The sequence below is a fragment of the Aythya ferina genome (genome assembly GCF_964211825.1).
Source record: "Aythya ferina genome assembly, chromosome: 11".
NCBI classification, from domain to species: Eukaryota; Metazoa; Chordata; class Aves; order Anseriformes; family Anatidae; genus Aythya; species Aythya ferina.
The window spans coordinates 21,148,614-21,172,021 of NC_140307.1; the positions used below are offsets into that span (position 1 = coordinate 21,148,614).

Here is a 23,408-nt window from a genome sequence, read left to right on the forward strand (position 1 = left end):
TAGCAACAAAGTCAGTCTCTTTTGTTGATGCAGTGATTAGTGAGTGTAGTTGACCTATGATACCTACCACCTTGAATCCAATGGTTTGTACACTAAGTTAAAGGCTGTACATGCAGAACGATGCATTCATCCTGTCTGATACCTCTACAGGCTTTTCAAAGACCTCTATCTTTACAAAGAACTTAAAATGAAGTGCTGTATATATAATTAAGTAAATGAAAATAATTGCCAGCAAAATCACATGGGATGAACTTGCATGTATGTTAGTATAGATGGCATTAACAAAGCAGCAACTGTCTAAATATTATTGAGACCTGCTAAAATGGACTTGTAAACAGTTTTTTTTGGATTCATTAAATAATTTGGTTATTAGACATATATTTTAATAGGTGGGCATTCAAATCCTTTCTGCAGTTTTCACAGGAAGCTCTTTATGCAATTCAGCTTCTTACTTTAAAGATAACTGGCCAGCTTTAGAGGAGCTGGGAATCTACAGGCTTCCAGGCTTTACATTTACTATCACATAATTTCAGGCTATGGGGATCATCATCATGTGCTACACGTAGTAACATCCCCCTATCTGACAGCTACCTTCACAGCACCATTAAAGGCATAATCTCATAAATTAAATTTCTAAAGAACAGACAAAAAAGAAACAGATTGATGCAGGAAAAGCAGAAAGAATACAGACAAATACCATGATCAGGTAGCAGGAAAGAAAGCTCTAACAGCATTTATATTGATCTTTACATGTACAGTTTTAAGGTTCTTTTTCTCCACTTGCAAATATGAAGATATGTAGACATTCCCAGATACAATCATAACAGGTTTTGAGTAAGAACCAAGTTGTTTGAGTAACCACCTTATGAAAATACCCACTGAAGGAGTGCAGAATATCTCACAGCAATTTTCTCCTCACAGGATAACTCGAAAAAAAATGGTGGTGTCAAGGTGTTTCCAAAAAACCTGAGCACTACCTGCTAGGTAAATTCAGTATGCAAGCTACATCTCTGCCCTATTCTATTCTCCTTAACCGGAACTTCTTCAGGAAAGGATCACATGAAAAATAAAGGACCAATACCAGGTCAACCTCTCATTCTAATCATCTCAGTATAAAGACATTACACTGAAATTGTTAATAATATTTCCAGTCCTTTAAAACTTTACTCATGACAGAGCAGTCAAATATAATCTTTAGCTCACCAGTTTCCAACACATATGTACATTGTCGTGGTTTCAAGAGCGCAGATAGCTATTTACTTAGGCAAATCTTGAGATTTGCTACACAAAGCAACAGATGCATGTGACATTTCTAAGGCAGTGAAAATGAAGTGTCACAAGCTGGCCTGAGAAACAAAACAAAACAAAACAAACAAAACAGAAAGAGGTATGCCATACTTCACCTAGACTATCCATGAGGGGCTGGAGGACAAACTGCAAAATAAAATCTTCACAGCTACTGCAAAGTACAAAGGGAGATCAGCAGCATGGCTTTGGACATACTTCATAACTTATATTTATCTCCACAGCACTTTCCATACTGGGGCAATCTAATAGCTACACACAGGGGAGGGGTTCACAGAACTGCGGTATGCTGGACAATTCCATTGTTTCCACATTTCCGATGCCAGGAATTGCTTTTGCTGGACCTCATCTGTAAAATGCTTATTTTTTTGTATACAGTAAAGCCTTTGGATTGGTTATATATATTTAAAATCAGTAAATAAAAAGCTTTCTGAAACCTCTAATAAAATATGTAACTTCGATTGTCCATTTTCAGACATTACTTATTAATTTTGGAATTGTTTATTTAAAACTTTGTAATGGAAATTCCAATTATTTAAATAAATAGTAAAGATACATCCCTGCCTAAGATTTTTATGGAGTTTGCATGTGACTTTTTGATCTTGTAATACAAGCTTGGTCACCATTTTATGAATTCAGAAGAAAACTTATTTCAATGCTGTTCTACAACTGTCTGGGTATCAGGACTAACTGATGAATACCATTCCTTAAAAAGTTCTGCGATAACTCCAAACACCCATCAAGTCCAGGAGTTAGACTCCATGATCCTTGTGGGTCCCCCCTTTAAGCTTGACATATTCCATGATTCTATGACTACTGTCATAGTGTACTAAAATCTACATGGAAAAGAAAGGGAAAAGAACAAATTGACTTCCACAGAATGTAGAAAACACATGTTTAAAAAATTAAAATAACTTTACTAACTGATTGTAATTTGGTAGTAGAGAAGTGGAGAAAGAGACAGCAGGCTGTACATTACAGGTTTCCTAATTATGTATTTCATCTGGGATTCCATCAACTGCTTCTCCCGTGAAGAATATTCTCTGTCTCTTCTATGAAATTAGAATGAATGACTAAGGAGCTGTGAGAAGCCAAGTGGTTTGTAAAAGCCTTGAATCATCCATACTTTATCAGCAAGATTTTTATTACTGGGCTGATTCTGAATTTCTGAGATTTTTTCCAGGATACTAGTGACAAAATACTTGTGCAATTGATCCTTCGCTTGGGAGGGCCAAGATGTCTGTCTTTGACTCCTCATATTTGGGAAAATGGGAGAAATTTTCCATGCTGTGCTCATGCCCAGAGGTGAACTTTTCTGTAAATGGTTTACTTCTATATAGAAGTTTGTCACAAGACAAACACATATTTTAACAATTATTGAATTAAGAGCTTTGGTGTGGAGAAGATAAGACTTCAGTTGTGTTTAAGAACATGCCTTCATTATTGCTAAGAAAAGGTGAGTTCGACTACATGAAAAACCTCTGAAAGATCATAATTAAAGAGCTAGTTACTTTCCCTCTTTAAGGGAGAAATCCACTGTTAACAAGCCATAACTCATCAAGAACTGCTAAAGAGAACCAGAGAAATGTTTTGAGGATTGGAGGGAATATTTTAGGGCTCAAATATTCCAAGTACTCTATCAACATATAGAGCTTATCTAAGTTTACACAAAAGAAGATTTAAAAGTGACCAAAACTGAGGAGAGCATATGTGTTACAAAGAGGTTCTTTAATATCATGAAGAAAGGGATAGCAACTAAATGCTAAAAGCTGAAAGTAGGCAAATTAAAGATAAGAACAGGGCTCACATTTTCTTAAATTAATCATACAGACTGTAAAGAGGAGCAATGCATTCACTATTAAATTAGACTGGGTATGGTTTAGCAACATTTTAGTTACAGAAACCTATTAAAGCCCACGCTGCTGTAACCAAGTGGAACAGAGTGATTTATGATATACAGAGAGATCAGATCTGGGTACCTAGTTTGAATGAAACCTCCTGCTTTTAATGAACGATACAAGCTGTAGGCTGTGAATACTGTGAATGTCAGGATTTGGCCTCCACTACCTGACATGCGTATGCAATCCTCTTAATGTTAGAAATGGTTTTGCCTAATACATTTTCCTCATACATTAAAAAAAAAATCTATGCAGGAAATATTTCCCAAAGGACATATTCAGAACTTGTTTTAGGGGGAACCAGCTCTTACTGAGGTTTTCACCATTAACATATGATTCCATTATCCTTTCTCATTAAGTAGTCCTAGAAGCTTTTTTGCTATTGCAAATAATACATGGCAGATGGGATAACCCCATCAGGTCATTTTGGGAGGAGAGAAGCTCTTTCAGATGTTTCCTGATTAGTTTAAATATCCTTTAAGGGACATTAGTAATCTAATTTCACCTTTTTAAATAGGGTAACAGGAAAAGGCTAGCATTACTGAAATGAAAGTTATTCTAACATCTATTAACTTTTACCATGTCTCACTCCTCCACTTCTTTCCTTTAAATTAACATTATTTTAAAAGAGCAATGTATTCGAATGTGATTTTTTTCCCACTGATATTAGTTCCGCTAAAATATTTAAACATATGCTTAATAAATCAGCTTGTTTATATGACTCAGTCCTATACTCCATTTTTTTTTTTTGTAATCTACCTAGAATACATAAATTAAGAAATACAAGAAGCTAAAACAAATGGTAAAATAATGCTTATATTTTTCATGCAAATCAAAAGGAAGCACATGCAGACTGGGCACTCCCCCTTTACACAGACAGAATTATATATGTGGTATCTGCAACACAGAAGATCTAATGGTGATGTGAAATTGGAATTTAACTGAGGAAGATCCGCTCATCTAACTGCCCTATGCTTAGAGAGCTATTATAAGCCAAGAAGTGATAAACAACATTGTAATACTCTTAATGACATTTATTAATTAAATATCGGATAATTTATTGAGTCATTAGGAAGTTCAATCTTATCTACATAGCAAGACTTTTAATTATTATTTTTTTAATATAATAGCCATGATAGTAGTTTGATGTTTTTATCCCTCATTTTCTAACTGATTTGCTTTCCTGTTGCTGTATGGCCTGAAAAATCAAAGTACGTTGGCATTACCTGTGCAATTGTAACTCCTCCAGGGTTACATTCAGCTCTGGGATGAGAAGCTTCAAATTTCACTTGAGAGTTGCACAAGGGTGAATTTCATACCTTTGACTAAAGCTACCCCTCAGCTTCTGGAAAAGGATATTACAGTGGAGAGGATTACAGTGTCTTGCAACCTCCCTCAGCACCAATTCACAGAGAAGTTGCTAGTACACATAAACATGGCTCTTTAAACGCAACTGCTTTTGCTGTTATCTCTTGGAGTCCCTGACTCCATTTCAAGTATGTCAGCCACGAACCACTGCTGTTAACATTTGTCTGATGGTGCTTTCCAGGCCCTTGATTTTGACGCCCCCCAGAGCAGACCTAGATCAAAACCCAGCTGTTGCCCCCAAGGGCTGCAACAATAAAATGGACCCATTCCCCTACAGAAGGGGCAGCCATGTTAGCCAGCCAGCAGTTCCCTTTGTGACCCCTCACCTCAAAACAAGTCATCAGCATAAAGATTCTACCACCACACTCATGTTTTGTGTTGCTTTGAACAGAGTGGCAATAGCCAAGCACACTTCATACTATCAGCAGAAAATACACACATATTATTTTGATGCAAACTGAACATGTTAGAGACCTACCTCAAAGAGGTTGTGGTGGGGTGACCCTGGTGAACCACCCACCCAGCTGCTCTCCCCTCAGCAGGACAAGAGAGAGAACGAGACAAAAAAGCTTGTGGGCTGAGGTAAGACAGGGAGATGGCCTACTGATCACTGCCACAGGCAGAAAAGGCTCAATTTGCAGAAAATAAACTTAAATGATCACCAATTAAAATAAAGTCAGATGGTGAGAGACAGAGAAAGACTAAAGCTCCTTTTCCTCACCTGCTTTTCCTCTGACCTGGCTGCTCACAGGGCTGCTGCCCACACCTCCTCCTCACCCCTCACAGCCGTGCTGCCCTCCCTCCAGGTTTCCACAGAGGCACCTGTTGGGCCCAGCTGCACTTTGTTGGGCAGGTGCAGCCCTCACACACCTGGATCCACCTGCCTGCCCCACAACTCGGGCCCCTGGTCAACCACATAGTAATTGCCAATAATTAATCAGTCCTTCACCCCCCCCCTAAAATGGCTCTCTTTTCCCTGCTTAAAGAAAAGATTTTAAGTGACAAGCTACTCTTGTATCATGTGGGTATTTCAACATATGTGAACGAACCTCTCACACTAGAACTTATATAGGTTTTAGTAGCCATACCCCTAGGTTTCTCTTGTTTTTTGTTGTGTTTTTCCCTCAGAACATGAAGAGTCAAATACACAATCAATGCCTCTGTCAGCCAACTTCTATCTTCAGCTGCAGACCTTCACGTGCAAAAGACCGAAGCTATGTGCAGTTGATACCTTTTACAGAAATTACAACTTATTACAAGTAATAGTGCCTTAATTCTTGAGTAGCTGTCCACACACATATTCCACTAACAATAATTACAAAGCTGTGAAGCTGTCCATGCAGTGAGAGGAGCACCTCTTTACCAACACCAGTAGTAGCTTTAGAGGTTTCACAGTCTCCTAAAACCTTGCAAGTCAGGAACATCCCTGTATCAGTCTGCTAGCCTGGGACTGGCAACCCTGGCATCAGAGGTAAGACTCAGCCAGAAGAGCAGCATGAATTCAGCTTTTTGAGCAGGAAATATGTCTGCCAGTGTTGTGATTTCTCATTTCTGCAGGCTAACAAGTGGCATGTGATTGCAGAGATGAATTAACTCTGTAAGAATGTACAATAGTTCATGCATTTATGCCAGCAGAGGTTACAGCTCTGGAGCAGAAGCTGCAGCAACAGCTCCCAGCACTACAGAGTGCACCAGATGCCAGAAATGATTTGGGACCAAGACACAGGATTAGGATCAGAGTGTGAGGAGAGGAATCTTATTCTGGAAGAAGTATGTTTCAGAAGGATGACTCTGAAAATACATCTGTTCTTCACCTCCTCTGGTGAAGATTTCTCAGCCGTACTGATGCACATACACCAGAGCAGATGCAGGTTTCTCATAAGACAATAAGCCTGTGCTTGTCCCTGTGACTCCCAAGGAGCAATGGGGGAGTTCTAGTATTTTCTGTGATGCCTTCTGCCCAGCAGATAAATGGGCTGTTCAGCCACAAGGGATATGTTTTTCTCCCAAGAACCGGAGATGTATGTATACAGCATCTGCTTTGAATTGGTACAGCCATTTTGAAAGGACAAAGCAAATACAGATTTTAAAAAGCAAAAAAAGAACTAAATATATATAAGGATTTAATTGAAATTAAGAGACAATTTTTACAGAGCAGTGGAATTTTCCTGAGTAGAAGGTCTGAACCAGAAGACAGCTAAGACCCACCAGAAGGCACAATTGGTTTTCCACATTCCTTGTATGATGCAGGACATAAGACTGAGTGTATCCTTCAGGGATACTGCCAGTATCTAACAGAAAAACTACACAACATATGCACTACTAGAGATACACGAATATAACCAACTGCTTGAAGTAGAAACATGGTGCTGAACTGACATCTTGGATGTTTCTGTTCCACGTTTGTTAATACGTAGCTTTAGTATAAATGTACAAATCCTATGCAGTATCTGTCAATGAATGCGTTGAACTTTACAATGTACAGGTTTGTGTTTTTTTTTCCTAATTGTATGTACTGTCTGATTTGCAAATCTTTTAGTCATCGGTACTAATTAATAGATCTCTTGTGTAGGCATTAGGATTTAAAATTTATTATGAAGACTTCCATTAATCCTTGCCTATCTTCAGCTTGGAATCAGTTTTCACTTTAGAATAAATAAAACAGAAAAAATCATTGTCTGCTCTGCATTGGCAGAAAAATCAGTTTTCTGGAAATAAATGTTGACTATATAAAGCTACAAGTCTTTCCTCTTCCCACAAACTTCAAAACCAATCTTTCTTCTTCCACAAAATCTAAACTATAATCAGAAAATAATTATATTCTGAGTTGTAAATTAAATCAGAATTGCTAAACATGAATTGCTAGCTCAGACTGGATCATTACAGTACTTAAAAAAAAAAAAAAAAAAAAAAAGATGCACAGGCCCCCTCCTAAGCTGAGTATTGTGATGCAGGACCCTATGTGTTCTGCCACTAACAAAAGAAAACATGGACATTTTGGAAGTGACAATTTCAACACCTTTTCAATAAAAGCTCCCCCTTCTTAAAACTTCAGTATTACCATTAACCTCTGAATGACTCATAAGCTTCTCAAATTTCCTGAAAACAACAACAAAGCTCCACCACTGTTTCTGGAGCCACTTATTTCAATAAATTTGCTGTTGTTTTTTCTGGTATCAAAATTATGATTTACTTTTCTATCTCCCTGGGACAGCAGCTTAGTACTGTTATTGTTTCAGTATACCTGCTTCTCAATCATTTATTTCTTTATGTGTTTCCCATTTCCTTCTCTTATTAAGCAGCCTTTACACTTTCACATGCAAACAGAACTGTACTTGAGAGGGCTATGCATTCATAGTACATCATTCTCTCTATGTGTCAGTCATCTTTCTGTCTCAGATACAAGCTCCCGAAGAAAACAAACAAACATTTCCCACCCACCCACCCCAGACTTGCTCCCAATTTCTGCACAGAAAGATTTTTTCAGTCTCTTTGAATATATTTTCCTTCTATTTAATGGGTTAAACATCAAACCACTGAGGCTCAATGGGCTTGAGAATGCTCTTTGCCAGAAGAACTGGAATCCACCAAAGAGATTCCTGTTTATTTCCAAACCTTTTTGGTATAAATACCTCTAAACATTTTATTATGGGGGAAATATATATATATATATATATAAATATATATAAAGATATATATATATGTATATACATACTGATTTGTTAGAAAAAGTTTCATTTTTGAACATTTCAGGTGCTAGAATTGAAAAATCAGTTTTATTTACACACTTCAAAGTTCATTTTCTATTGTAGAAACTACCAGAATATGGGAGACAGAATATCTAAACAGAAAAGCCATACATGTTTATACAGAGATGTTTATACAGAGTAGTAAAAAAGAGTTACAAGGAACACAGCTGTATTTCTGTGGTTTTCTCATTTTCTTAATGCTGGGTGTACAACACCTCAGTGCTAGATGATACTAGCTGGCTGACGGCAGTGAAAGTCCGATTATAGAGCTCTGAATATGTCTGCTCTTACCATCTAAAAAGATGGGCAGATCTGCTTGTCTGAATAAAATATGGCACAGGAAAAAAAGAGAGTCTATTGCAAAGCTGGCTCTTCACACAGTCTGAGGAATGAAGTAGGACGTGGCATAATCAGAACAACTGTAGAGGTATGACACATACTGACTATGTTCAGGAATAAAAATGTGACCCTGTCTTTCCATACAGTTCAGAAAAAAATAATTAAAAAATGAGTAGTGCAAGCTGGTATCTACATTAAAGCTGAGCTGAACTCCAATGAATAAAAGGGGAGGAAAGAAGTATGATCAGAGATTAGTGATGTGCAAGAAAGAAGGCAGAGCAAAGTAAAAAAAATCATGGCTAGGACAACCACAGGAAATGTGCTGCTGGCAGATGTTTGTTTTAAAGTTTTCCATGACGGACTATGCATAAGGAGCGCAGCTTTTTCAGAACACTGTGCGCTGCATTTGGAGAAGAGCAGAAACAGCCCCATGGGACAACCATTAAAAGAAAAGCTTCTGAAGAAGACACCTCAAAATGCTTACCATCCTGCAGTGCCAGCTTGGCACCGCACTGCCCTGGGCTGCCATTCCCCTGCCTGTGTAATCCTCTCCTGCTGCCTCCCTTCAACATCTCACATGTAACGAGGCTTGGACGTTGGTGGCTGAGCCCTCGTTTTGGACCTACTGTCTCATACAGTCCAATACAGAGTTTCAACTTCTATCACGCCCCCAAGATTAATAAATTCAAATGTTTTAACTTGGAAGCAGTCAGGAGACCTCCTGTATATCATGAGTCACTACATTTCATGTTGTTCCAGTACTGAGTTTAAAATCTTGGGTGTGACCTTCCAAAGAGACACCTAGCCCTGACCTCAGTTTGTCAAGAGCTGGAAAACCTTGGTACTCCCTTGTGTTTGTTCAAGGTTAATCAGCACAACTGTTCAGCCTCTGTTTGATTTCTCATTTGAATTTATTATGTTTCAGTTTCCAACTGATGATTCTTGTTATTATTTTGCCTCTTGGATGACATAACTACACAGAATAAAGAAGAGTCTCTCTCATGAACTATAACCACATCATTTCTCCTTTCAGCACCTTCCTTGATTTATCAGCATCTCTTAAAAATTTGGGCCACTGGACTGGATAGAGGATTGAAATAGCAGATCCACAGATGTATAAATCGTTGAGACATAAATGGTGGTTAATATTTTGCTTGATTATTACATGACTTCAAACTACTCATTTTCTTCATGCAGTCAAAGTACATTATCTTGCATCCTTCCAAGGACAGAAAATAAATAGTAAACACACTGTGGTCTTCTCTTTGTCATTTTATTGATGACCTTGCCATCCCTTTCTACTAACAGGTCAAAACTAGAGCTAGGATATGATCTGGTCCTAACTTACCAGTTTTGTTGCTATATATGCTATATGATTTCTCCTAATAGACCTGTCTTTCCATTTTCTTTGTTTTATGACTTCTTCATATGAATTACTATCACTTTTTTCCATTGTTACATGTTTGTTATTAATTTCTTATCAATTCCATTCTTCAGTTCAGACCTGAGTCAGAATAGCCTTTAAACCAAAGATTCCCTCATTCTTGAAAGAGCACTTGGGGCTATCTGGCCACTAAATGCATTCTTCCTTAAAAAGTCCTGGCTTAAACTTCTGTTTTTGTCTGTTTTTCTCATCCCTTCTCCTATACAATTTCACCGTAATAAATTCCTAGCAAACAGACTTGTATTGAAGAGAAGGTTTTCTACAACCAAGACTGCCTCCTTTAGTAATGTGATTAGAAAAGCTGCTGAGTCTTGCAATTAATACTCTAATAAAATATATATATATATATATATATATATATATGTTTGACATTTTGGAACCATAGCAACATGTCTCAGTTAAAGGGACACAGAAAAATAGGGAATTTTATTACATGAATATTTTAGTTTCTGGAATCCTACTTTTAGATTTTGTGCTGAAAAGCACATTCAAGTTGTAAAGTTAAAAATCTACCTTCCCTGCATTTACAAAGTATAATGCAAAGATCTGTATCTGACAGCATATAAAACCACATGTGAGCTTTTGAAATTCTGGTTGTATTCCAAATGTACAAGTACTCTCACCCATGCTCACATTCTCTTACATAAACGGGCTTTAAGGATGAAAGGCTTTCAGAATTGTGTGATTCAAATTTAATAAAATATAATCCTTAATCCTCTGCATACATTATAGCAGTATGCTCTGAATATTATTACGTCTAAATTCTAGAATCATTACAGTTTTTCAAACTTAAAATGTCAGCAGCCAATCTTATATTGAATTCAGCTTGTGTATTTCAAATTGAACACATGCTATGTTCTAATTCAGTGTTTTAAAATAAATCATTTACTTTCTAACTTTTCTTCTATCTATCATCAGAGTAATTTAACACATGTTGTTTCCTGCATAGATATCCAATTCACACATCAGCAGGTAGTATACAATTTTTCCTGATTTTTTTTTCCCCTGTTGCTATATTGCATGTTGTATGTTTAGATAGGACCATCTTATTTAAAAAGCAGCAGCAGAGTGGTACTGTAGAACAATACCAGCTTCTGCAGCATATCTTTCAGTTTTTAACGACTCTTACCTTTGTACCATCTAGTAACTGTTCTACTTAAAAAAGCTATAGCTTTAAGCTAGTGAAAGATTTAGCATGCGTCCTATATTAATGAATTCAAAGGGCAATTACCAACGTCAATCAGCTAAAGTAATACTGACCAATTCACGTGCAACTGCTTCATGAAAATGGCAAATTAATAAATAGAGATTTAATCTCTTGCATGATCTTGTATGGCAGATGCAAGTATGTGTTCTTGACCATTATTCTAATACCTATCAGTTAGACCTTTTATAGATTTTCTTTGACACTGATAATACACAGTAAATACTTACTTTTTGTCAATACAGTTATGACTTGATTTTTTTTTCCTGAACTCATCTCCTCTACCTTCTTAACCAGCAGGAAAAAAAAAAAAAAAAAAAAAAAAAAAAAGTGGAAAGAATGCATGTATACACAGAGAGGATGGTTCAAGAGTTTTGAATGAAAACCAGAATTTCACCAAAAAGCCCAGAATATTAAAAAACAAAACAAAACCAACCAACAACAATAAAAGGAAAAAACAAAACAAACAAAACACAAACCCCCCAACCCTTAAACCCAAAACACTGAAATGACCACCAAGAAAGTTGTATGGACCACCTCCCCTAACCCACCAAAATACCAAAAACAGCCATAAAAGAAGGCAAGTAAATCAAAAGGATTGTCAACCAATCCTGGAGTTTGAAGGAAGTTTACAGTGAGTCAACCTTGTATTTCTATATTCTTTCAATGCGTAAGTTTATTGTCCTTTAGAACTACACATAAAATAGAATAATAGCTTCACATGGTTCAAATGAAGAGTTTGGCTTTTCAGATTAACATTTTTGTTTTCTACAGTAGCAATTATAGGAGATACTAGGAGTTGGCTAGAGAGCTCAGTGCAATCTATAAACACTTATTCACAGAACCACTGGGTGGACACTGTGTTGGAGCCAACTTCTGTGATCAACATTTCTGTTATGAAACAAGCTTGACATTTCTGTCTGTCTCTCTCTTTTTTTTTTTTTTTTTTTTAAGTAGACAAGGTAATTTTTAACAGAGATACAGCTGTTTGCAACCAACTGTGCTCAAGACCAAAGTGAATTAATTCTATTGAAATAAGGTAGCAGCACTGTATAGAGAAACAAATTGGGAATAAAGAGTAATATAAAATGAAGATCTGAATGAGAAAGGCACAAAAATGAACATGCATAACCCTACTAAAGCTTCTCTCCTTTTCCTAATTCCCTCCTATTAATTCTTTGTACTGTAGTGAATTGATCAGCTATTAAATACATTATCACCTCTTTTTTAAAAAAGATCGCTATCTTCCACATTTGTCTTGAAGCTAATGTTATCTAATCTTTTAGAAAATGATACTGGATATCCCTTTCAAACCATGTCAATTCTTTATCTCTGCTGCACTTTGTTGTTATCCTGCTCAGATGCATCTTGCATTTCACAAGGGCAGACATTATCTACGGATCTGGCATCCTTTCTGAAACAACAGGATTACTGCATCTTTGACCTCCTCACTTATTAAAAAAAATAAATAAATCTACTTGCAACCTAAACATGTTCAACTGATGTCCTTATTGTCTCACATTTCTACACTCAAAGCTTACAATTATGTTTATCGATTGAACAAGAGTCTCTGTAATAAATATTTGCAACATTAGGAAAAATAAGACACATCAGCCCAGTTTCATCATGAAGATTTGTGCACCCCTTCTAAGTATAACACTGTGCCGAAGCTGGGCTAACCAACCACAAGTGAAGATTTGCAAAGATCTTAGCTGTTAATATACCACCAACCTTCACATGTCCAACAGGAGGTGAAGCAGGTCCAACAACCCTCAGTTCCAGGTGTAAAAAGAAACCTAGAGAAACTAATGCATCCTACAGACAGTTCCAGGTGTGCTGGAATTGAACTAGGATAGATCAGTGCAGAGATAATGAAATTAAAACACACTTAGGGGAACGCTGATCTGCACATCAGTCTGAGTGTATGAATTCTCAACCCAGCCTTGCTGGCATCCTATGTCAGCCTAGATGAAATTCATAAAACTGGATGAGTAGACAGGGATCCTTCCATTATGTTCTTCAGACTAGTGGTCAGGACCATCATGCTGGATGGAGAAGACCCATCTTAAAGCCCCTTTATTCCTGACCTGGGAGAGGCCCTAGAAACAAGCTGAACCCTCACGTTGGGACAACACAGAGGAACAGAGCTTTTTTCTCAAGCTGTTCTGTGAAAAGCACTTGTCTCCATACAAAACATTTAAACAGTCACAGAACCAGTGGCTTAAGTCCAGATGTTATGAGAAATGACCACTTCAATTCTACCAGTCTATTCTTTCTTTTCTACACAGAATAAAAGATGGCACCACTGTTTCCTTTCCCTTTATAAATGATGCCTGTTGCCTGTTCCTACTCTGTCAGAGATAACCTCCGTTAACCAAAACGTTTAGATTGCAATCGGTATTCAGAGATGGTTGTTATTGAGCAACTCCCTGCAGAGTCAAAGCCTCAAGAAAAAGATGTAAATACAACAGAACACTATAATTAGTAGATGAGTTGGTTAGAAATGGGGATCACAAAAATTCCTTCTTGGCAGCAACTTAATTCCCTCAAAATTTTCTGCTCAGGTCCATGTTAGATTATGAGGCAGTAGCTGTAAAGGGGCTGCAGGAAAAATTGAATCATGTTATTTGCAGATTTTTACACATTTTCAGAATTTCTGACAATGATACTTCAACTGATCTGGAAACAGCAACTTACATAATTATGACCACAGATATAGTAGCATTGTGCCTCTACGGAAGACAAAGGAAGAAAGAAGACTAAACTGAGTGTTTCCATAAACAGATTCAAGGCAAGACTAGTGCAAGACACACATGCCATATGATTTCCCACCATGGTATGGTGGGAAATACCACTTTTCATTGCAGCCAGGCTGGAAACACTGGTAGAACTAAAAAAAAAAAAACTTCTGATGACAAAAAACAACGCTTGGTGAATTCTGCTGCACAATGATAGGAAGAGCCGACATCGAAGGATCAAAAAGCAACGTCGCTATGAATGCTTGGCCGCCACAAGCCAGTTATCCCTGTGGTAACTTTTCTGACACCTCCTGCTTAAAACCCAAAAAGCCAGAAGGATTGCGAGGCCCCGCTTTCACGGTCTGTATTCGTACTGAAAATCAAGATCAAGCGAGCTTTTGCCCTTCTGCTCCACGGGAGGTTTCTGGCCTCCCTGAGCTCGCCTTAGGACACCTGCGTTAATGGAGACCTTTTCTCCATTAACACCAGTGACAGGACCCGCAGGAACGGGGTTAAGCTGAGGCAGGGGAAATTTAGGCTTGACATCAGGAGGGGGTTCTTCACAGAGAGGGTGGTTGCACACTGGAACAGGCTCCCCAGGGAAGTGGTCACTGCACCGAGCCTGTCTGAATTTAAGAAGAGATTGGACTGTGAACTTAGGCACATGGTCTGAACTTTTGGGTAGACCTGTGCAGTGTCAAGAGTTGGACTTGATGATCCTTAAGGGTCCCTTCCAACTCAGGATATTCTATGATTCTATGACAAAGAGATTAAAAAGAACAATACAAGGGACTGAGATATCCTCTCCACTTCATATATAAATAGCTCTTTCCCCAACACTTAGCAAACTTGTGGTATCAGTACTGCAACATGCATTCAACTTTACAGCAACTTATTTTAGCATTTTGAATACCACTGAACCGTGCAATTTCTTTGATGTAAAACACGTCATTTCTAGGTTTAAAACCCATAAAAGCATAGTTGTACCAAAACCGTGGCACAGAATAGATGCTCTAGAAATTTTACAGCATCCTATGTCTGGTTGAACTTAATTGCTAAAGAAAAAAAGTCTTTTAAATATAAGATCAACACTCAGCCCTTGAACACTAATGTCTGTTCTCTGAGAGTTAATTACAACTAACAGCAGAGGATAAAAATAAATAAATTGAACATAGTTATATGATGCTGAAGCCTGTCTTGACAAACACTTAAAACAGAAGTGGTGGAACTGCTACTGATAATTTAGATGGCTGTCTTAAAGAAGCCACTTTACAGTCCATGTTTTTATTACATGATTAAGTCACACATTTTTCCCTATTCTATAAGCAAGTAAAATAGTTATTTGGGATATTCACTTAACTTGACTAATACATAAACTAGAAAAAAAATGAGTACAAGGAACATAAGTTGGGCATTAAATGACTCCTTGGTTATTTCACTAAGCAGTCTTAACTTACAGATCCTCTCCTGACAAAACTTCATGCAACTCCAATGGACTTCATTGTCTTATTGTTAGGAATTTCTCTCAGAACCATTTTACCACAATAGAGATCATTTGTTTAAAATACACTTATCTTGGGAGTCTATACTTGCTGTAGGAACATGAAACAGTGGCTTTGTTCTAAAAGGCTGTAAATGTCTTGTTTACTGAGAGCTTCAGGACTGGGTGGATTACCTGTTTTTTGAGTAATATTTTAAAGATAAATCAGTGTGCACTTTTCCTTCTTCATTCTATGCTATGTGTTTCCATACGTTTCTCTCCTTGGAGTTGTCATTAACAACTAACTCTAAAAGATGAAACTTCTCCTGCTTCTAACACAAAGCATTAGGATGGAGCATCCTGCTCCCTGATCAATATCTCAAAATAAGGAAGAGTCAGACCTGCATCACTTGAAATGCATCTTTGTCCACTCAGGCTTCATTTCTGCTGCTACATAAAGACCTGGGCGAGCTATATAAGGACCTGTCTGTACTATTTACATTAAGTTTGCTTAAAAATGAAGAGAAGTTTTTGAACATTTTGGCTAAGGAAATCTGTTTTTCTGCAGATGTGCATCTGCTAACAGATTAGTTAGCACAGGAGAGATTACTCCCACGTCAGGGCACAGACTTTGACACTGAGATCTTCACCTTTGGAGCAGGAGTTCCTTCCACAACTTTTCACACAGTGACACTTTACCCATTTGATGAACTGGGAAGAACTTAGCCTGAAGATCTCCACCTGTTTGCTTAATTTCCTTGAAATAGACCCATTGATTCAGGAAATATTAGGGTAAAAGGAGAGACAGACAGATGTAGATAGTGTGCTTTCATATGGCATATTTCTTCAAAAGGTCATTGCAGAAAGCTGCGAGTAAGCAACAGAAGTCAATGCTATGCTGTCTGTATCTAGGGCAAAGACAAGCGTGCCTGCAGTACTGGACTACATCAATGGAACCTAAATTTTATTACTGGATCTTCGACGTGTTTGCAGTACAACTCTGAACAAGTCACTTTGCTATCTTTGTGCCCCATCTAGCTTTATGACTCATTTACCTTTTACATAATTATGAGTAAGGATACTCATCTATGACAACTTTACACAGTATCCAGGACATCTGGACACCAATCTCTGTTGAACTTTTGTGAGCTGCTGCAATACAAATAGCTATATAGCTATCTAAGTCTTGTCTATTTAATTAGCTAATAATTAATGTGGAATAAATATATTTTATACAATAAAATATATTTTTTTCATACTGCAAACTAACAGCTAGTATGAAAGTCCCATGTAAAAATCTCTGTCTACAGTAAATACACTTCATATGGAGTAGTTTAACATTCAAGAGCATTAAGATGGAAAATGGCTATGCTGTTAAATTATACTCTCACCTATTCCACACAGCCTTCTGTGGTAGACAAGTCCTTAGTGTTAGAACAGGGAGGATTATAATGATATTTAATATAGAGAGAATAACTGTAAAATAGAGCAAAACATAACTGATAAAAATCATAGCTGTATTAAAGCATAAACCCTTCTGGTGTGATACATATCTAGGCACATCCTGACCTATGTGTACAACAGCTAAATATTTAAGATTCCATTGCTTCTAACAGGAAAATCTTAATAATGAAAATTCTCCTCTTCCCCCCTGCCCCTAAAAAAAAAAAAAAAAAGACTCCTCTTTCTATTATTTAGCATGTTTTAATATAGAGTTAAGTCCCAAAAGTATTCCAATATACTACCTTTTATTCTTGCATTAAAATGCAATCTGTGATCACTGATAATCAGCAAGACTCAGTCTGAAACTCATTTTAAGATAATTGTCATCTTTTAGTATTGAAGAAAAATCTACCTTTTCAACTTCAATTGAAAAGAATTTAAAATCACAACAGCAGATTTAGATTTTGCTAAGTAGTATGGGTGAAACATCATAGAAAATTAAAGCATATGGGAAGGAAATTTGCTAAGAAGATATTAAATCCATTACAAATTATTATTGTCTTTCCTTATCAAGTCTTTAATATATTATAAGTGTGTCAACAATTTGAAAGGAATTACACAAAACTCCTTATAACTCTAAAAGATCCTATCTACTCTAGGAATAATAGTGGCTTGCCTAAAATCAGCAGGACACTGCGTTAAGTCTCACTTTGTAGCAGTGAAGCATTACAATGCAGAGAGGAGCATTGCTTCTGCTGGAGTTCTCTGCAACCTTCTGGTCAGACAGAATTACGCCTGAGCAGTTGCTGCCCAGCAAACAGAGCAGTGCAGGAAAGCTGGAAATCAAGCTGCTGGAGATTCCTGGTCTTACAGGAAGTAGGTCTCATTTTATCAAATGGAAGTCATAGCGAGCCAAATGTTGTTGTCAGCCATACAGGAGAGAAACATAAGACTGCCTCAACTTTATTTAATTGAAATGTTTAATGGTTGTCAGTGCTGTCACCACAAAACAAGGAAACACATTCCTCCTTCTGTGAAAACAGTGGGCATTAAACAGAGGAACATGATAGACCCCTGCTTCAGTGCCCACTTACTGAAAATGAAGGCACTGAAGTACACCAGATAAACATTCAATGATAGCTTCTAATCTCCCTCTGCTCAAAACAGATGATTGGTAAAACCAGCCAGCACTGTACAGGCACAAATATTGAGAGGACCCGAGTCTACAAGAATTTTCTTTAAAAACAGCAATAATAATGATCACAGTCTCTGGAATATTAACAGCCTCACAGTAAAGGGTCATCTAATACGAAACTTTTGAAGCACCTGAACATAGAAACTCCTGACTTTTACAGGAAAGAGAGCCATCGTGTTTTACCAGACTGGGTTACGGCATTTCATTCTCCTCTGTACATAGACAGTGGAAGCAGCCAGAAAGCCAGCTGAGGGAAGTGGCATGACCAGTGGCCTCTCTGCAGGGGAAGCTTCAGAACATGAAGTTTAAACACATATTCTGGCTAAAGGTGGTGAATGTCATCCCAACAGGAAAGAAAGCATATAACAGGGATTGCTCTCATATCTCAAGCCAACGTGTCTTTAGTCCGGGTTGTTAATCTCAGCATCACCAATATATGAGTACAAAGGGTATTTTTTTTAATCTGGATTGCTCCATTATTTATCAATCTTCCCATATTCTATGCTTTTGTTATACGATATTTTTAGACTATGTTACCTAAAGTACCTCTCAATTACAGCTCACTTTTCCAGTCATTTTGAACCAGATTTCTGTGTAAATCTGAGGCACAGGATACGTTCATAAACATGAAATATATTATTTAGCTATTTCTTTGTATATCTCGTACATCTATCTATAAATCTTTTTTATTCACAAAGTGAAAAGATGACTGATTTAATACAAATGGGAATTTCAAGATCTTAATTAGTTTTATAATATTTCAAATCTTTATAAAGTTATCCCTGCAGTTAAGCAATACATATATATTAATCATTAACATGGTTATTTGGTCCATTGCTGTACAAATAGCATTTAACTAATATCCAAGACATTAGCTACTACATTATGCTATCAACTGTCAGTGACAAGTTTCTCCTGGGCTGACAATGTGTTAATGAAAATACAGCAGACCACAGATCTTTGTGATATTTTTATGATTAGCAAAAAGTAGAAATGAGAGAGCAAACATTTACTCAGCTCCAAAAAGTGCTCATTTTTTTTTCCAACTTATGAGACACAGAAAATTACCAAACAAGATGTGAGCAAATGACTCCTTAAAATCCCACTTTTTTTCCTCCTCCCCCCCTTCCCACCGTCCATACATTTTTTCTTTTAAAAAACTCTCAGTAGTAATCACAGACTATCAAAGATATATTTTGGAGGATTATTTCATAAATACATTTGATCATTTTAATTTTCTGCTCTTAAGTACATCATTATCATCCAATAGTAGTGTGGGATGCTCATTTTCTGTGAATTTGTGCTGAGGGCCTGATTCTGAGAACCTGACAAGCTCCCTATTGATCACAGACTTTGAAACAGCAATGGTTTTTCAGGGCTACTCATGGCTGTCAAAACTGCCAAGTATTAATGATGCTATGTGGTTCTTTAATTCTCTCCATTTTTCTTTTGTCGTCTCCTTGCCGTCTATCTCTAAGATGCTAGTGCCTGATGGATACAAGGAACATAAAGAAAGGATAACTTCTGGCCAGGAATGCTCTTCTCTTTATCTTTTGTAGTTTTATTTTTGTACTTTAAAGTGAAATATTCCTACTATGCAGCCAGATGTTCTATAATCCTATTTTTATACAGCCCAAGGGAATCAAATTCCAGGTAAAGTCTCCTTCAGGATGACTTGAATGATTGGTAAATTCAGACTTTAAAATCAGATAAGAGTTTAAGGCAAAAGTGAAATATGCTTTTGCTAAAACAAAATTGTTCCATCTAATATCACACATGTATAAATACACTAATATTCCTTTGCTAAAAAACAAAGGCATATGTTTGCTACCACACTGGTATGGAAAACAAATGACATCTGTTAAATTTTCTGCTGCAATATGAAAAGGCAAAATATATTAAACTCTGGAGCCTGAATATTTTGGTGTTTATATATAGGAGGCTATCTGTAAGAGCAACAAAATTCTACATAGGGCCAACATAGCACAACTCTACCAGAATTAGACAAACAAAAAAAGTTTAAAGGGTTAAAGTTACAGATACTTCCCCATATCAGGCATCTAGCCACAGGACTGGATTTTTTTTTATTTTTTTTTTTTTTGGAAAATGTGACTCCATATTTGATGTCTTCTACATTTTCTTATTTGATAAACAATGTATCACTATTATGTCACAGCAGAAATTTCCACCCTATTTATTCACAACAACAATATATTTAGAAAAGAACAAGCACTTCATGTTAGTTCACCTTTCCTTCCAGTGAGGTCAATGAGGGTTTTACTGCTCCTAGTAGAAACAAAAGACAACTAATAAGGATCATTTTGAAAAAAAATCCTACTGGTGGAGTTACATTAGCTATATTATAAAGTAACAAGCCATGCTTTAAAGTTACACAGCAGAAGTCTGCATCATAAATATGACCTATGACGAACACGCTACCTTTATCCATTTGCACAGGGTTATAAGCAACCCTTTTTCCCTAGGAGTAGGGTTGTCACCTGCCCGGGTGGCAGCACTGCCCAGTACAATGTCTATGCTGCAGGTCACAAAGCTCATGCTAGATGCACTTGCTAAGTCATGTTATTTGCTGGCCTTGAAAATTGCACATACAAGCCACTGCTCTTCAAAAATTTATTAATAACTCTAGCAGGAGGCCAGCCACAATGTATGCTGCCCTTTCTGATGTCAAAAAAGTTGTTTCACTCCATAAACAGCTGGTTCCACTCTATACTCTTGAACGATAGGGTTAAATTTCCCACAAGAAAAATCAATACAAAGGCCCACAAGGCAGAAGTACTACTGCAGTTAAAACACTAAGTAGCTGCTATATGGCAGTAGGGTTTCTAATGACTAAAAAGAACCATGTTTTTAACAGAAATCTCTTCTTATCTTGGTACAGACTGAAAGGAAAACAAGATATATATTGAAGAGGAGAGTAGATTATTACATGTTTTTAAAACAAGGAAAAAATAAGGATTAATTTAACAGAAGTAGGTCAAAAAGATACGGGCATACCTGAAGATGGTAAATGGCACTGAGTAAATTCAGCTCAAACTTATACCACCTTCTCTTTTCGTCCCTTTCTGAAAGGCAATGTGTGCACAAACTCCAAACTGCCAACAAGAAATCACTCAGTCCCAGGAGGTGGGAAAATCAAACTGTACACACCTGAATTAGCTCTAGTTCAAGAAGTTTGTGTGCTCAGAAAGAATCCTCATTTTGCTCTCATGCTGTTACCTCATATATCATACTACCTAAGGACAGATTTAGAATTTGACTCATCCCCTCCCAGAATATGTTTTAACTGATTGCACTGTAATTGGACTCAGTGTCACTAACTTCCTTTATTTGACTACCAACTCTACAGTGTCAAGTTGTTTTCTGAAATCTCAAGATCCTGGAGACAAGTAATCAAATGAGTAAAAATAAAATCCTAAACCGTTCAATAACCAGCAAACCAGGAAGTTACTATCTGTTGTAGCTATGAGACAGAAGCTTGGAAATATGAGAGTATACCTTGAAAGCTCAAAATCTGGAATGCAAACCACAATTCATATCTGAGAAAAAAACAAAAGCAAAGCACACACACACACACAAAACAAAAAACAAACAAACAAAAAAACAACCACCACAAAACACACACACACAAAAAAAAAAAAAAAAAAAAAAACAAAAAACTGCAAAATTCAGGTAATATGGGGAATAACGTACACGTTTTTGAATACTTAGACTTATGGAAAATACAACTCTTTTTCAACTTAATCCTCTGGAAATAGTGTAGAACACTAACCTATAGTCATAGCTGTGTTCGCCCACACATTCAAGTGATTCTCCTTCCCCATAAATTAAAAAGAATGACAACAACAAACATTTTAATCCTATTCTCCTTACTATTCCCATTTTGCTTTTGACTATAAATTGCCTTTAGTCTTCACTGATGGCACAATCTTTCAAATGAAGAGTATCTTATGCTAGATACTGGCACAGTGCTTAGCAATAGCAAGACTCAGATCTGTATGGAGAACATAGGTGCTGCTACAATAAACAGCCTTTGTGAAAGCACTGGAAGCTGACATTCTGGCTTTTAGCAATTATTCAACATCAGTATTTTGTGGCAATAAATAAATAAATAAATAAATGGTGACAGAAACACCCGCATTTCAGCTTAGAAATTAATTTAATTTCAGATCAAAATAATGAGATTTAAAACATTTAAATGTTAATGGACATTTAATGGGGCCTTGGGCCCCAAAAGACTCTTAAGATCTCTATAAATTCTTTAAGATCACCTTTAAACAAGTCATATTTATACTCTTCAATTTTCCATCTTCTGGTTGCGTTTAGTGTGTCTTCTCCAAGCAGTAGATTCAATCATAATAGAGAGAAGCTTACTTTGCTTTCTAAATGCTCACTCAGATTAATGATTATTACAAGATTTCAGAAGCTAAGCCTTAGGAAGAAATACCTACTATCATAAACATTGACCACACTGTTCTGTGGTTTAATGCAGTGGAAGCAGCTTAAAATGCTCACCTGGAATACATGTATAGTTTCATTCTCCTTAATTCTTTTCCCATCCCAGTAGAAATTCCATTATAGCAGCAAAATTAGCAGCTGTGTTTAGTAAAATTTGATTTTTTCTTTTCTTTCTTTTTTTTTTAAATAAAATAATCAAAAATGTGAATCATTTAAATACTTCATGGCACTGTACCTTGTAGCATGACTTCACTTCTAAGCTGGCTTTATCTTAAACTGCTTGCCTCATGCCATGTGAAACAGCTGGCACCTATCATCAGTAACAATATTTTAATTAATCTTTTATTTCACATACTCAAGATTGCACTTGTCATGTTTTATAAAGAAATTAAACTTTTCCTTATAAAATAAAGATTGCTTGAGCTGATGCATACTGTAGAGCAAACAGATTTCTAATCAATTAAAAGAGCCTGATTTCTTCATTGCACCTTGTCAATAGCTCCCCTCTTAAAATCTGGTGGGATACACACAATCATCACTCTGGCTGATTTATATCACACATTTCTGTAATTTCTACTTTTTTTTTAGCTTAAAGATGCAAGAACAACAACAAAGTGGCATATACAAACGGCACGTAAACATGTTCAGTAAGCGTGAGCAAATATGTAAATTGCAAATATTGATTACAATTTATTTTCTGCTAGCATAGATGTATTTTTTTTTTCATTTGAGACCTGTTGAAAACCTGCATCATGCTGCTCAGTCACTT

At 36.7% G+C, this 23,408-nt stretch overlaps 1 protein-coding gene across 11 annotated transcripts in view; it reads right to left on the minus strand.

Moving 5' to 3' along the window:
• SEMA6D (semaphorin 6D) overlaps positions 1 to 23,408 on the minus strand; it is a 245,777-nt gene that overhangs the window by 153,276 nt on the left and 69,093 nt on the right. For 2 of the 11 annotated variants that reach the window (XM_084531973.1, XM_084531985.1), the window contains exons 1-2: positions 5,050 to 5,200; positions 4,430 to 4,548 (exon numbers count right to left, since the gene is read on the minus strand). The exons of 4 other annotated variants lie outside the window; for them this stretch is intronic. The gene's annotated coding sequence lies outside the window, so the exon portion shown is untranslated. Of the gene's footprint in view, positions 1 to 4,429; positions 4,549 to 5,049; positions 5,201 to 5,292; positions 5,434 to 20,411; positions 20,450 to 22,696; positions 22,873 to 23,408 lie in introns of those variants that run through there. 5 more of the 11 variants (XM_084531970.1, XM_084531988.1, XM_084531989.1 and 2 more) reach the window with 5 other exon arrangements.